Raw genomic sequence first — 15,577 nt, forward strand, 5'->3', positions numbered from 1 at the left:
CACCCCTGCACTAAGTAAGCACAGTGGCTGGGGATGGAATGGTGACTCAGGAGTAGGGAATGGGTGACTTTGTCAAGGAAAGTAGTGGTGCTATTGGCATAAGAAGGGGAACTGCTGGGCAGGCAAAGTAGCTGATGACCATTGCACGGGTGAGAAGGGCAGTGGTGCAAGATAAGGCAGGGTGGGGAGGCAGTGCCAGATCGTTCTGGGTCCTGTTAAAGATTTTAGACTTCTCTTAAGTGCCCTGGGAAACCACTGACAGGTTTTAAGTAGGAGAAGAGGGTGACAAAACCTGTCAAACTTCAGAGCCTTGTACATTTAGGTCTAGTGGGCATCTTGCCCAGACCTTCCTCTATGGAAGAAACACTGTGTCTCTCACCTTCTTCTTTCTTATGTCTTTTTAATACACAGATTCCATTGTCTTCTACCTCGTGCTAAATGACAAAGGCAGAATTGCATTCTGGGAAAGCACTATTCTTCCACTGGCCTCTGTCAAGTATGGTTTTATAAACTGCATTACATTTTTGCTTTTTGCTGTGGAGACAAGACTTGGAAATGAGCAAGTGTTCTTATCCTAGGAAGTCATTGGTTTAATCCAATTAATTACCTAGTGGAAAATTTCTCTCCAGCCCAGCGATGTTTATGCCATTATGACAAAGTCCAGGGCATTGCCAACATATCTTTGCAAATTTCATTAGCGTGGCTATTTCCGTTTTCTTCTAGGTCATTAACGAGTCTGTTAAATGAGGCCAGTTCCCATACCAGCCTCCGACATGCCCCAGTGGACTTTTTGCTTCCAACCAGACGTAGTGCCCATTTATTCCTGATCACGTAGTATTTTCACCCTACCAGCATTCCATTCAGACAAGAGCATTCAAAAACAGGCCAATTCAATTTGGAACACAACTTTTATGGAAGTCATTGTCAAATATATCTCTGACACCCACATAATGTTGCTGCTTTCCTGTCACCTGCTCAGTCTCATTCTTCCGTTCTGTCTTTTTTACACTTTCTCTTATTGCTATTCTCTCATCAGGTTTTTTTTTAATTGTAGTAAAATACACATCACATAAAATTTGCTATCTTAAGCAGTTTTAAGTGTACGGTTCAGTAGTGTTAAGTATATTCACATTGCTGTGCAACCAATCCCCAGAAATTTTTTATCTTGCAAAATTTAAACTCTATACCAATTAAACAACAACTCCCATTTTGTCCTCCTCCAAGCCCCCGGAAGCTACCATTCTACTTCTGATTTTATGAATTTGGCTACTCTAGATACCTCATGTAAGTGGAATCATACAGTACTCGTTTTTTTGTGACTGGCTCATTTCACTTAGCATACTGTCCTTAGGGCTCATCCATGTGTAGTGTGTGTCAGAATTTCCTTCCTTTTTAAGGCTGAATAATATTCCACTGTATGTATATACCACATTTTGTTCATCCATTCATCTGTTGATGGATCCTTGGGTTGCTTCCACCTTTCAGCTATTGAGAATATTGCTGCTATGAACATGGGTGTACAAATATCTCTTCAAGACCCTGCTTTTAATTCTTTTGGGTATATACCCAGAAGTGAAATTGCTGGATCATATGGTAATTCTATTTTTAATTTTTTGAGGAAATGCCGTACTGTTTTCCATAGTGGCTGCACCATTTTATATTCCCACCAACAGTGCACAAAGTTTCCAATTTCTCCACATCTTTGCCAACACTTGTTATTTTCTATTTTTTTGATAGTAGTCATTCTAACAGGTGTGAGGTGATATCTCATGGTGCTTTTGATTTGCATTTCCGTAATGATTAGTGATGTTGAGCATCTTTTCATATGCTTCTTGGCTATTTGTATATCTTCTTTGGAGAAATGTCTATTTCAGTCCTTTGACCATTTTTTAATTTGGTTATTTTTGTTGCTGTTGTTGAGTTGTAGGAGTTCTTTATATATTCTGGCTATTAACCCCTTATCATACATATGACTTGCAAATATTTTCTCCTATTCCATAAGTTGCCATTTCACTCTGTTGATTATATCCTTATATACAGAAGTTTTTCATTTTGATGTAGTCTCCTAACAGGTTTTATAATTTTAGAAATTACCATAAGTCTTTTAAAAACTACCATTCTTGTGTGCTTGCCATACATTTTTCTCTATCATCCAATTCTAATTCTTCACCTTTAGAGTTAGCATTCATCTTCAGGGTTAGCATTCCTGAAACATAAGTGTTGGTATCAATTTCTACAATATGAAAGAAATCTTAGTAACAACTTGAAATAAGAAAAATAAGAACATGGGATAGGTAATTTGTGACTTGATTTGGAAAAATTAAGAAGTAGCAAAGTTAGTGGAGACTAACTGTAATAATGACCATTAACACTGTGTAGCATTCCGCAGCTCCTCATTTCTTTCTTCCAATGACCCTGTGTAAAAGAAATTGTTATTCTCACTTTACAGATGAGAAAACTGAGAATAAAGAGAGGCATCTCGCTCAGCTTCACACAATTGGTGTGCACACAAACACCATAAACATTTTTCTGTTCTGTGTCAGGTCTGAGGAGCTATTTTCAAATCCTTCTGAAAATAAGTGGCTTGCCTCTTACGTCATTCCTCCCATTTCACCCTGCCCTGTGTTACAAAATTGACAGTAGCTTACCTATCACATGCAGACATTGGGCTGTAAACCTCACACGCATTAGTTCATTAATACACACCTCACTGTGCAAAGCAGCCTGAGGCTCAGAGAAGTTAAAGAATTTTGCCCAAGATCACATTCTAGCAAGAGATAGAAGAAGGATTTGTATCCAATCCAGGGCTGCCTCACCTCAAGTTTAGATCACGAAAGAGAACATAAGTCAAATCTTCTTAAGATTAAGGCACACTCTGATTAAACTGTCCTTATTATAAAGTAATTCAAAAGATTTTTATTGACCCACTTATTTTGCTAAGACTTTTAAGTCCCCTTTCATTAGAAACTTGTTATAGGAGAGAGATGTAGTCCCAAATTCCTGCTTTGCAACTAACTAGCTGTGTGACTTTAAGCAAGTCATGAACTCCTCTCAGCCTCAATTTCTCCATCTGAAAACTCTCCATTATATTACCTACCTCCTGTGGTTGACTTGAGTAGTAAATGAAATAATGTATGCACAAGTGCTTAACAGACAGCCTGGCACACAGTAAACACTCAGTAAATGCCAGCTATTATCATCAATTTTATAAACAAATTCAATCCATATGGTACATACCGTAATGGCTGTATGGCTTTATCCTAGTCCCTCATAATTTTTCCTTGCCAAACAAAGTACATATGAAGAGACCAAGAGTGGAAGTTATTGCTGGAAAAATTAACTACAGACAGATTCTGTAACAGTTAGGACTTGATATAGCTGTGAATTATAGAAAACCTAAACAACATTGTATTAGACGCATATGGCTTATTCTCTCACATAAAAGAAGTCCAGAGACAGGCAATGCAGCACTGGTATGGCAGCACCATGATGTCATCCAGATCCAGGCTCTGTCTTTCTTTTCTACCCCACCATCCCTAGAGCATAGCCTCCAACTTCGAGTAACCTAATAGTCCAACATAGCTGCTGGAGTTCCAGACATCAGGCCCATATTCCAGACAGCAGGAAAGAGAAAGAATAGAAGGGTAGAAAGGGCACACATCCCAGGTTTAAGGAGTCTTTCTGGGAATCTCACAAAAAACTTGAATTTGCATATCATTGGCCAGACTTTAGTAATAGGACTGGCATTACCTAGCGGCAAGACAGGCTGGGAAATATAGTTTTTCAGTTGGTTTAATTCCCAACCTAATTAGAATTCTGTTACTAAAAAAGAAGAGGAAAGGGGTATTGGGATGGCAATTGACAGTCTCAGTCTCAGAGGCAAAAATTGGTGCTGACTGACATTTTAGAGTAACTGTGTTACTTCAATTCCAGAGTTCCTTCTGAGGCTGGATAGGGTCTGGGGGGAGGAGAAACTCAGAGATCTCTGTTTATATGTTTAAAAGATTGGAGTTGCCTGGAAGGTTCATTTTTCTAAAAGGATTCCACTGCCCAAATTAACTCTACAAACCACCGTTGGAGAGGAAGAGCAATGTCATTCCATTCCAAACCAGACTGCAGGCAGGAACACTACATAAAGGAAAGAGGAGGAGATACACTTGGAAGTATGAGAAACAGAAGAGCATGAGGTGAAAAAAGTTACCTGTGTGCATATCCCTGTAGCCAACCAGAGAGGCTGTCACCTTGGTTTGTTGCACTGTGCTGTGGAGGCTGAGTAGGGAAGGGATGAAGTCTCTTCCCTTGTACAGCTGGCCGTACCCATGTTTGATGTTGGATCAGAACTCATGTTGTGATTACATTGGATTTAACCACCCGTGTGCAGAACTGATTGACCTTTTTTTTTTTTTTCTGGTGAGGAAGATTGGCCCTGAGCTAACATCTGTGCCCATCTTCCTCTATTTTGTATTTGGGATGGCTTGATGAGTGATGCGTCGGTCCACGTCTGGGATCCAAACCTGCAAACCCTGGGCCGCCAAAGGAGAGCACGCGAACTTAACCACTATGCCACAGGGCAGGCCCCCTGATTGACTGTTTTGCTCAATGATCCCACTGATCTTTCCAGCCTTATGTTCATCAAGCAAATGTCTTGGCTTTTCTGAGATACTTCTATATTCAAATTTTCTGTTCCAGTAGACTCACAAGGGCATTTATGCTTGTCAGACCACGTGTTCTGATTTCTGGTACTCAATGCTCTGCCAAAGGATCGATTCACTCTTGCCCCCATGTTCCCCAGGCCTAGCCCATCAATGGATATTTGATAAATGTTTGTTGACAAGAATTGCTACTAATCAAGCAAAGCAATTGAATTTCAGAACACACTGGTCCTTACTCTAAAACTCTCTCAGAATCTGTCTGGTAAGACTGCCTTATAATGAGGTCACGTGTTTCTCTTCAGTGGCTAAATTCCTTAGAGGGATCCAATATGGAGCCTCCAGATGCTGAAGTCCATTCCAAAGAGAACAGGGCTTTGAGGAAGACTCAGGAGAGGGAATCCTGAAGTGAGCACTTGTTTGATAAAGGGCTTACCCCTGTTTTTTTTGTTTTTTTTGATCTTCCACATTGGTGGTTACCGGAGGGAAGGGGAGTGGGGGGAGGGTGAAATGGATAAAGGGAGTCATTTGTGTGGTGACGGAAATTAGACTTTCAGTGGTGAAAACAATGTAATGTATATAGAAATCGAATATAATGATGTATACCTGAAATCTATATAATATAAACCAATGTTACCTCAATTAAAAAAAAAAAGTCTTGCCCCTGGGCTACGTCTGGCTGTCCCACCCTCCTAAATCTGGACAGGAGCCTTGGCTACTGCTGCCTGAGGGATCTGAGCCCTTCTCTCCTCCCTCAAGGTGACTTTTCAGCCCAGTGAACACCTTCACTCTCTCAGCCAGAGCCTAACACTGTGAAGGAAGCCACTGCCAGGCCCTGCCTATGAAAATCTTGCTTTTTGTATCCCCTCCTCATTGGGGGCCCACTTCCTGGAGGTTTTGTGGAGAGTTCCCTTTCTGACTTCTTCCCCAAGTAGCCACCAGAGCTCTCTGCTCTCTCCGTCACCATCTGACCTTCCCTTCCTGCCACCAGTTCCCCAGAAAGGACGTCCAGTCAGACTCTTGTTGGCTGACCTCAGGAAGAATTGTTCCTGGCAGCCACAATGGGGACTTTTATGTATATTTTCTCACAAAATCACTTAGAGAAGACACGCAAGGCTCTGGAGCCCTCTCCCAGCCTGCGGGGATCTCCAGTCGCTGTTTCTCTGGGGAATGCATTCTGAGTTGCACACCACCACTGACTTTTTTGAAAGCCATTTCATTTTTGCAACCCACAAAGTTGAGAAGTTGAGGACTGCCTGTGTTCCTGGAACACCATGTTGTAAGGACCATCAAACATTAAGATGGGAGAGGAGAGAGTGTGCCTGTTCCTGTGTGTGTTAGCTACTCTGCAGTTCAATTCAAAAGCCTTTGTGGTATAAAGCGGTGCTTCAAAACCCTACTGTGCCTCAGAATCACTGGGGAAGCTTATTAAAAATGTGGACTCTTGGACCTCATCCTAGTGTACTCTGATTCAGAGGGACTGGTGTTGGGACCAGACCTCAGCGTTTTTGACAAGTTCCTTGGGTGGTTTGGAGGCAGCCAGTGGTTAACGGATAACTGTCCAGCAACTTTGCATGAGCAGAGCAGTGTGCATCCATTGCTCGGTGGACGGAAGAGCACTGGCTCTGGATCAGAGGACGGCACCAAGGGCTGGTACAATCAATACTTGCAGCGTGTACTTGGAGAATCAATGGGCATTGGGGAAAACTGGAGACCTTGGAAAGGCTAGACTTTTAAATAATTTAGGTTACATAGAGCATGAGGCCACTGCCCGAAGGACAGAATAGATTCAAAGGGGTGAACTAGAATGGGGAGAAGGCAGGAGTTTTGTTAGGGTGTTTGGGGAAGATGGAGATTGGGAGTCTTTGTGTGCTGTGGGAATATTTTAGGAAGAGAGATGGGTAAAAAGGAGTTTCTGATATATACTTTGCCACGTAACTGTCCTCTCTGCCATATCCTCCAAGACTTCACTAAAGACCCACATAAGTTCTCAATGTTGTTTGGTTTGGATGTGAGTTTATTTTGGATGTGACACCATGCTGAGACTGACCTACAGGCAGCCCAGTTTTTTTCAGGTTATCGATGTAGAAATATTGCCCTTGCAAGATTGTTGTAAGGATTTGAGATATCCTATTTAAAATGTCTGTCAAATAGTAGATGCTCAAACAAGTAGTAGCCATTATTGGGTTGCCAGCAATTATTGAGTGCCTACTGTGTACCACATGTTGTGCTAGGTACTGAGGATGCAGAAGGCGAAGGAGGAGCTCACAGTTTGAGTCAGTTAACTTTTCCACAAGTATGTGCTCCCCAAGGGTCTTACTTATGATTCAGACATTGTCAAGTACCTGACTACATCAGCTTTGAAGACAAGTCTATGAGGATTAGAACCACATATTTAAGAATCTGACCAGATTCAGGAGTGTCTGAGCTGGAAAAGGCCTTAAAGAACATCGATTTTATTTTCCACAATTTACTGATGAGAAACCCAGGCTTGCAGAGGGGAAGAATTTAGGACTGCTGATAAATTGCTACTATTTTATGAAGTGTTTAAGGATGTGGTTTTTATATTTATATAAATATAAAGAGATTCCCATCTATTTATAGGGCATCTCTAGAAATCATTACAACATACCCCTTCTTAATAGACAGATAGAGCATGAAGCATAAAATGTCAATGCTGAAATTTGCCTAAGGATCATCTGGTTCAAATTACTTATTTTACTAATGAGGAAACTAGGGATGTATTTTATTTTGTTTACTGCTGAGTCATAGCCTGTAGATGAATGCATCTGAGCAAGATCTGGGGTAGGGGATTGGTAAATGATAGTACAGCAGTCTTGAAGTTTTTTTTCCAGAACAGTGTTGATAAACTGCTGCGCAAATATTGTTTCCTTTCCTTTCTTGATTAACTGATTTTATTGGCCAAATACCTATAAGTCAACTGGAATAAAGAAAGGTGAAACATATATAGACATGCAATAGGTCTACACATAAATAAAAGATATATGTAGAAGTTAGAATGTATTTGTATGCAAAGTGACATAATGCCTAACAATGGCTTAAGCAACAGAGATATATAATTATCCCATGTAGCAAGAAGTCTGGAGATAGAGGAGACCAGGTTTGGTGTGTTTGCTCAGTCTGTCATTAGAGATCCAGGCTTTTAAAAATCTTCCTTCTTTACCGTCCTCAGCATGTTGGCTTTCTGTCCACAGGCCGACAAGACTGAAACAGTTGTTTCAAGTCCAAGCATCATGCTTTGCACACTCCCATTCAGAAAAGGAAAAATGCAGCAGACTCTTTCTCTATATCTGCTTATCAAGGAGCAAAACCCTCCCCAGACACCTCCAGCAGAATTTTGCCAGTTCTCATGGCTGGGTCTGTGTCACGTGTCCACCAGTCCCCAGCCAAGAGGAAGCAGATTGCCCTGAGTGACTCAGACCAATCATAATTCACCTTCTAGGTCTGAAGGCAGGTCCCTCTTTCTTTAAGATATTGCTTCTCAGACAATGTGAAATTCTATAAACTAGTCTGTGCTATTAACTAGGAATAGCTATTGGGAGGGGAAAAATGGTGTGTGTGACATTCCAGGTGAGACAGATAGATCCTGGAAGTTTTTTGGAGTAATATATTGTAAGACTACTTTCTAGATAGGTTAGTAATTAAACACATGGGCTTTAGAGTCAGACATCCTGGGTTTGAACTTTGGCACCAACACACACTAGCTATAATTCAGTTTTCTCATCTGTAAATTGAGGATAGTAATAGTAACTACCTCATAGTTTTGGGGAGATTATTTTTTTTTCAAATAGTGAGTTGGTAATATTGTATAAGTATTAAGTACTTGAAACAGTGTCAAGCACATAGTAAGAACTTAATAAACATTAGCTGTTTTTATTTTGGAACCATTGGTGCTATAAATGTAAATTCTGTTTATCTTCATTCACATCAAAAGAGTATAAGACCCTTCTCTCTTCCCTATGCCTGTGGCTGCACTTTTCTAAATGTAAAGCACAGTATCTGGTATAGATTGGGCCCCTCTTTGGGGGGAGTTATTTTTTTTAGCCCAAGAAGTATGGACAGAATTTTGCTGCTGCTTCTTTCTAATTTTCAGACTGCTCTGGAGTGAATCCTATTTAAAAAGCTTACTCAGGCCCGGAATCCATTTATTTGATCTCAAATTGGATGTTTGCCTCTCAGGTCCAAACCAAAACAACAATGCAATTTACCTTATCTGCTTTACATTTCTTGCTCCCAGAGAGTGGACTTGGCAGCACCTCGTCTCCCAGGACACGGGGGCACACAGCCCACTGACCTTTCTTTCCCAGGCCCGGGAAACTGACTGATCTAGAAAATCTGGAAATTTTCAGAAGACTGACAAAATCGTTGCCTCAATTCACTTTAGGAGATTGACAAAAGGAGGGCATGCTTGCTTGGAATTCAATCACCAGAGTTTTAAGTGTGTCTGACCGGAAGTGGGGCTGGTTGCCAGAGGAAGGGCCGTCATCGCTGTCATTCTTTACAGAATGGCGGGTGAGCAGATCTGTTCACGGTCCTTTTGACCACAGGGCCCTTGAGAAGCTTTGGCATAGTCAGTTGTCTGGATTTTACTGTTCGCCTTCTCTTTATTCCTGAGAGTCTCCCTGAGAGTTCTGTAAACAAACAAGATGTCCTGTATGAGGGACTGGATGCTAGGAATTGATGGTCCCAAGGCAGATGCTTCCTGTACAGTGGGCTTCAGATGATAATTGACAGACATCTGGCTTCCCAATGTAGGGGAAAATGAAAACTTGCCTCTCTTCACATACAAATTCCAATGTAAACTCGCTGAGTCTTACATGAAGATGTTTTTACTGACCTTGAGAAAGGTCATGAAACTGATAAACTTGGGTTTTGGATGATCATCTTGAAAATTGGGAAAACCCAGGAAATATTTTTTCATTGTCAAGTATATACTTCCTTCATTTCTCCTCTTTTTTAAATTTTTCATTTTCCTACTTTTTTTTGGACTGATGATTTTCCTTTCCCTCTTATCCCTGCTAGTTAGGAAAATAGAGATTATATTTGTATTCTTTTGGTGGTTATTCAAAAATATTTAAAATACCTACTTAGATATAAATTTTTCTAACAGAGCCTAGAGTTATCTGGCACTTCTATCTTTTTTCTGAACAGGAATTCATCTTCTGAAGTGAATTTGTATTCTCATGATCACTCCTGTAGGCTGTCTTATGTATTTTTCTCATGTGTTTTGGAATTTTTGTTTGCAGGCTCAGCTAAAGTGGGAGTTTCTCTTTCTCTCTCATTGGATCTCTCTCCCCTCCCCACCACCTGACACCCCTTTCTGGCTAGCTGTTTTGCAGTTGTCTCCACCTGGCCTCCTATATCCATCATCAGCTCTATCCCACCTTCCCGCCACGGTCCAGAACCAGGTCTTGTGTTCACAACTTCCTCTCCACAGTGGTATTGAGACCATCACAGATATAGTTACTGAGCCAGCAGGTGGCTGGGGACTTGTCCTGCTGTGACACTGCCTGTGTCATTTGGGCCTGCTAATCACAGAACTTTATGTAAGCCATGACCCGAAGATACAGTTTGTTCTAGCTTTTCTCAGCTTCCTTTCAAGGGTGGTTGAGCCTGGATTCAAGAAGTGACCTAGGTTCTGGCTGCTCTGCTTCACATGAGGAACTTTACATCTTAGGAGCTGACACTGGGGCCCCCTCTGCCTCCTTCTGGCTCCTGGACCCAAAGCTGTGTTTTAGCCCCCTTCACCACCTCATATTTTTTTCTGTTTCTGGCACATAAATGTTCTCTCTCTCTCACTGTCTCTGTCTCCATTTCTGTCTCTGTATCTCTCAATCTGTCCTTGCTGCATGTTGGTGGCTGTAATGTGCTAAAAATATGATCTTCCTGTATCATTCCTACTGGAAGTCTTTGACTTGTAATAGAAGAACTACACAACCCATCTGCCTCACTCAAATCAGTAAACAGACTGCCAGCCTGCTGGGAAGCATGAGAGGGCAAGCTATCAGATGCAGGTCTACTCCATCAAATACGGTGGTCCCAAACTCGAATTCCCTTGGAATCCAGGTGTGCAGAAGTAGGGGACTGTGGCTAATTGGGGAATGTTTACCCCACCTAAAACCGCTGCTCAGCATTGGCTGATTATTGCAATGAAGAAACGAAAAAACTGTATTGTGGAAATATCCAATTTTTCAAGAGAAAAATTCTGAACAATATTAAAAAAATATTTTTAACATTTCAGAAACTATTTTGACTTTTAGTTGAAATCTCCTGAGTTCTAAATGTTGACCACTGATTCTGCGTGAGCTGACGAGAACACATATGGTAGTCACAGTCCATGTGCTCCCTGCCTGTGACCTATCAGCCGACGTGTTTGTTGGTGCCTTCATCTACTCTGGTCGCATCTGGACTTCCAGAGGTTTGGTGCTTCTCTTCCAAAACTAACTGACATTTTAAGTCCTGTACAGTCTTTTGGGAGGAAGGCAGGTATAACTTATAAATTACAAATAAAAAAATTAAATGCTCTTCTGTTTGTTTTCATCTTTGGCAAGTATCTATATGTTCCATCTTGCATATGGAACACTGTAATTGGAGATGTGAGAGAAAGCACATTCAGTATGAAAACTGTCTGACCATTGAGAATCAAACTTATGGTCAGGCAGCCTTGGGTTTGAATGCTGGTTCCTCTATTTTCTAGGAGTTTGACCTTGGGAAAATTACTTAACCCCTCAGAGCCTCACTTTCCTCATCTATCATGTGTGAAAAACAACACCTCCTTCCTGTGCAGGGTTTTGGGGTTAAATGCAATAATATGCACAAGAGCAGAGTGCCTGGCACAGTTGGAGTTTCAGTAGTGATGGCTATTATTAGAGCCCAGATCCACGCTTCTGAAACATTGAACTCATTTGTGGCAAAACCTGACCTGAACTGATAAAAAGCTGATTATAATCTTTATGAATCCTGCTTTGTGTGAATATTCATAAGTTCACTGAACAAATATTAATGTGTTTGATTATGAGTGCTACCCCAGAACCTCTATTATTTTTCTAGGATTTGAAAAGTTCAACACATTTAACACATTTAACTCCACAGGTTTTGGATAAAAGATAAAGAATCTGTAGTTGCAACAATGTATCGACAAGTGGAGAATGACACAACCAAAACTGAGCACATAACCACATAACTGCTGGAAGGTGAGGAGTAAATAAATGATTAGAGGTGGAGAGGAAGGTGAATTTCAGAGGGCTTCCTGGAGGGAGTGGCCTTTGAGCCTGATCTCAGGAGAAATGAAGGAACTACATTTGGTGGAGAGGAGGCAGAACATTCCAGGGAAATGCAAAAGACAACTGGGTGTCTTTCAGAGGCTCCTAGCAAACCAAACCGCTTTCAGTTCTGTGCAAGGCCTGGGAGAATGAGTGAACGCCTTTAGAAAGATGAACGGGGGAACTTGACAGGGAAAAGAGTTGCTAGTAGGGAGGAGTGCGAAGACTGGAGTGAGAATACCCACTTTCAAAGAGTTCCTTAGGGGAGCTTATGAGAACCTAGCTTTGAGCACAAAGCTTTCTTCTTATGACTTCTGCATATGCCAGCAAGCAATTACTGCCTTTAAAGATGCTCTCATGGAGCTGGGACCATGGCAAGCCAATATTTCAAAACTGCACATCCCAGATCTTTCCCCACTCAGCTTGTCTGTTTTTCATAAACTGGAGATGGAGCTGAAGAGATGATCTGGCTGAACAGGGAGTTGCTATGAGCAGGGGAGTGATGAGACCCAGTTTGTGTTTCAGAAAAAGTACTCTGCCGCTATGTGAATTGGAGGTGGGCAATACAAGACACAGAAAAAAAAAGTCTTATTTATCATTCTCTTCCCAGAACTAAGGACAGTGCCTGGAACTTGCTTGTGTAGCTAGTTTATTAACAGATATAATGCCCATCTTGGCGCGGTCTCCTTCAATGGAAAATGGAGCATTGATGACACATTAAAAGGAACCCACACTTCCTTTACGTTGTGGGAGCAGCAATGGTTGGAGGACAAGGAGGATCCACATTGATGTATTATCACAAGTAGGAACACTGAACTGCTCACGTGCTACTCCTGTTGTCTACAACTGTAGGAAGAAAGCTGAGAGGAACCTAAGGGAACAGGAGAATTCTAAGCACCTCCTAGGACATGCAACAGTTAAAGGTTAGCTGGTACTACGGGGAACAGCTCTGGTCTCTGAGTCTAATACAGAATACCTAAGTCTCTCTGATGAGAAGATACTTTTATTTTCTTCAAAGTCTTATATTCACTGACAGGGACAGTGATTCCAGCCAGATGAGGTGGTGACGTGAGTTGTGTGGGGATTGAGAGGTTGAGTCACTGATGTTTGGACAGGACACAGAGAAGGCACATTGTGAAGGTGCCTATGGAGAGAGAGCTCCATAGATTTTGGAGAGGGAGGGGCAGTCTCACTTGTCTACTTAGAATTGATAATTTTCTCATTGGAAAACATGTGTTGAGGCAGCTTTATTAATCTACTTCTGGTTTATCCAGTTGTCATTTTATCTGAACTTTCCACACACACATTTGCAAGGTTGAGGTCATAGTTCTTCCCAATTATATATGTGTTGGAAAGGGCTGCCTCACTCTGTGTTGGTTCATCTTCACTTAAGAGGCCATCTTCAGTTAAAGGATGGCCTGACATTCTTCTCAAGATTACCTGAATTTTCATATTTTAGATTCCACCACTATTCCACTAGTGGTGGTGCCGATGATAACAATGTCTCACCTGCACTGAGTACTGTGTGTCAGACTGTCCTGAATACCGTGCATCCTTTATCTCCCATAATCCTCACAACACCCCTTGGAGGTGCATACTACAATGATTTCCATTTACATGCAAAGAAATGGAAACTTTAAAGAGCTAAATAACTCAAAGACACATGGCTGTTAAACAGCGGACCAAGAATTTCGATCCAGGTAGATCTGACGAAGTCTGTGCTCATTTCTCAATGAATACCGTGTTCCTGTCATATTCAAAACACTGCATCAAATGTGGTAGGGATTTCAGAAAGGCTGCACTCAAATCCCTGTCCTCAAGGAACTCTAATTGGATTCAAGGGAGAGAAGACATCACAAGTCAAATGAAATTGGAACACAATACAGAAACATAAAGACATGAAACAGAGAAGAGTGTGGTCAAGATGTCAGACAAAGAGCCATGGAAACTGAGATGGTCCAGGAGAGACCCATGGAGGAAAGAAAGGAGGCCCTGGGAAGCCAGGCAGGGTTCAGTTTCAGAAGATGAGGCAAGGCATTTGAGGAAAGGAGATGGCCGGAAGGTGTGAGCGTGGGATGTCCATAGTGGGTTTAGTGACAGTGAGTGGGGTGTGTTACTAGAGGGAAGTTCATGGGGGACAATGGGGAAGAACAACTTTGGGTTGAAAAATGTGAGGAACAAAGGGGAGAAGGACTAAGAGTTTGCTTTTCATTCTAGGGGTAATGGGGGGCTGGTGAAGTTTTCTGAGAGTTAGAATCATATATTATTTTAAGAGGAGTTACTGGCAGAAGCATGCCAGTGGATTGTAAGAGGAGACCCTTGGAAACTAGCCAGGAAGCTGTTGTAAGCTCCGGAAATCAGACAGAACTCAGAACTGCAGGATTGCCTGATTTCACAGATGGCTGAATGGGGGATTCGATGGCAACTAAGTGTCAGAGATGAGAGTGGTGTGTTTGTTCAGAGTTTCTTAGCTATATCACTCCCAATTATGACGGTGTCTGGACCAGCTGCAGACCTTGGGCTTTGTGCATAGGAAATTTACAACTAATTAATTTACTTCTATTCCTCTCCCAAATTTAATTATTTCAAGGGTTTTAAACAAGTATTGCCTCTTTTGACCCCACAGGTGTGCAAGTCCATTTTTGTAAGAGGACATCTTCTAATTGAAACAGTTGCTTGTGATCTTGGAAGGAAGGCTCTCAGTGTACCTGCCCTTTCAGCTATGTTGCTCAATCACATGCCTAAATCTCTTTCCTCTTAGTTCAACAAAACTGGGGCCAAGGGCTGCCATTGCTCATAATTTTTCAGGACCATGATTCCCTTTGACAATCTGATTATAATTTTAAGGAACTGCACATTCCCTTAAGCCCATTATTAGCCCAGATTAAAAACCTGAAGGATTGAGGAATAGAGACAAATCGAGCAGAAAAATATATTTTTTAAAGACAAAAGTAAGATAGAATCTAAAAAAAAATAAAAGTCTGGGGCTGGCACCGTGGTGGTGTAGTGGTTGGGTTCAGTGCGCTACGCTTTGGTGGCCTGGGTTCACAGGTTTGGATCCTGGGCATGGACCTACACCACTTGTCAGCCATGCTGTGGTGGTGACCCACTTACAAAATAGAGGAAGATGGGCACAGATGTTAGCTCAGGGATAATCTTCCTCAAGCAAAAAAAGAGAAAGATTGGCAAAGATGTTAGCTCAGGGTGAATCTTCCTCAGCAAAAAAAAAAAAATTCAAATGAAGAAATATTTTAGAAATTATTGCCCTTCTTTCTTTAAAGTGCAGTTCAGGGACCCTGGACCTTGCACAGTCCCTCAGGGTTATCTTGGCAGCCTGGACTTTGCTTGTAGGACCCCTCTCCACCTGTATCCCTGTCACTTGAAAAGCAAAGCCTGGAATGTGGGCTAGCCACAGGTTACTAGCAGGCTCCAGTCAGCACAGACAAAAGTTCATTTTAGCCACTGGAAAGGGAAAGGAGTGACAGAAAGGAGGACTGTTGTTGGGTGAAGACTTTCTTTTGGCTGGACTCCCATGTGCTACACCCAGCCTGCTGCCCTTCAGTCTATAAAGACAGAGCTCAGAAAGCTTGCCACTGGGCAACTGTTGAGCAGAAACAAATTCTATCTTCTAGTGGACTCCTCAGC

This window comes from Diceros bicornis, chromosome 4 (assembly GCF_020826845.1).
Source record: "Diceros bicornis minor isolate mBicDic1 chromosome 4, mDicBic1.mat.cur, whole genome shotgun sequence".
Classification (NCBI taxonomy): domain Eukaryota; kingdom Metazoa; phylum Chordata; class Mammalia; order Perissodactyla; family Rhinocerotidae; genus Diceros; species Diceros bicornis.